Source organism: Cynoglossus semilaevis, chromosome 15 (genome assembly GCF_000523025.1).
Source record: "Cynoglossus semilaevis isolate Cse_v1.0 chromosome 15, Cse_v1.0, whole genome shotgun sequence".
Lineage (NCBI taxonomy): Eukaryota > Metazoa > Chordata > Actinopteri > Pleuronectiformes > Cynoglossidae > Cynoglossus > Cynoglossus semilaevis.
Window position 1 is genome coordinate 18,711,411 of NC_024321.1, and position 925 is coordinate 18,712,335.

Below are 925 nucleotides of genomic sequence, written 5' to 3' on the forward strand. Positions count from 1 at the left end.
ATGAAGAGGTAGAACAAAAACAAAATGATGACGATGTTGAGGAGGTCGTGGAACAGTTGTCATTTTATTCTTTTCTGTCTTTGTGAATTTGACTAATTTGGAATTCAAAAAAATTTTGTTTAAAAATAAATGTTAAAAATAAATAAAGTTTTGTTCAGTTTGAACAGTTCTGAATGTGAAGTTCTTCCTACGTTTAATCCAACTGTTCAATCAAACTCACTGATTTGTCATTCATTTGTTTAAACAAAAAAACAAACAAAAAAAAAAAACGGGGATGAGCTGTGGGGGGTTGTGGGGGGGGAGCAGGTTTTTGACCAGGTAAACAAAAGTTCAGAGTTAACTCCATCTGTTCACCGGGGGGAACACCACGCTCTGACATCACGTGACATCACCGTGACATCACCGTGACATCACTGTCTTCACTGACGGCCCAGAAAACAAAATGTAAAAAAAAAGTTTCCTCCAAAGTCTCCGTCTCCACCTGTTTCTAACCCGGTTGCCATGGTAACTACCCGCTAACGCCGTACCAGATGAACCGACACCAAGTATCAGAGTATTGGTCCTACCTGACTCATCGTCGGACTTGTTGTCGTTGTCGGAGTCGGTCAGAGTCAGCACCGAGTTCTCGTGGCTGGACACCCCCGAGCTGCGCCGGGACTTCACCCCCCCGCAGCCGGCCCACAGCTGGATGGCTTGCTCTGGAGACAGCGCCCCCTCGGGATCGGAGTCGGCATCGGAACCGGCGCTGAGAGAGTACCCCCTCTGCAGGAGGCCGAGGTCTGGACAGTAGGGGGCAGTAGCAGGGTGTGGAGAGGGATTGGACTCGCACACGCCCAGCTCCGCCAGGGTGAAGCTCCCTGCTGGGAGGAAGAAGGGGGAGAAAAGAAGTTTCACTGGTGTGTTAACTTCAGACTGAGCTGCTCCG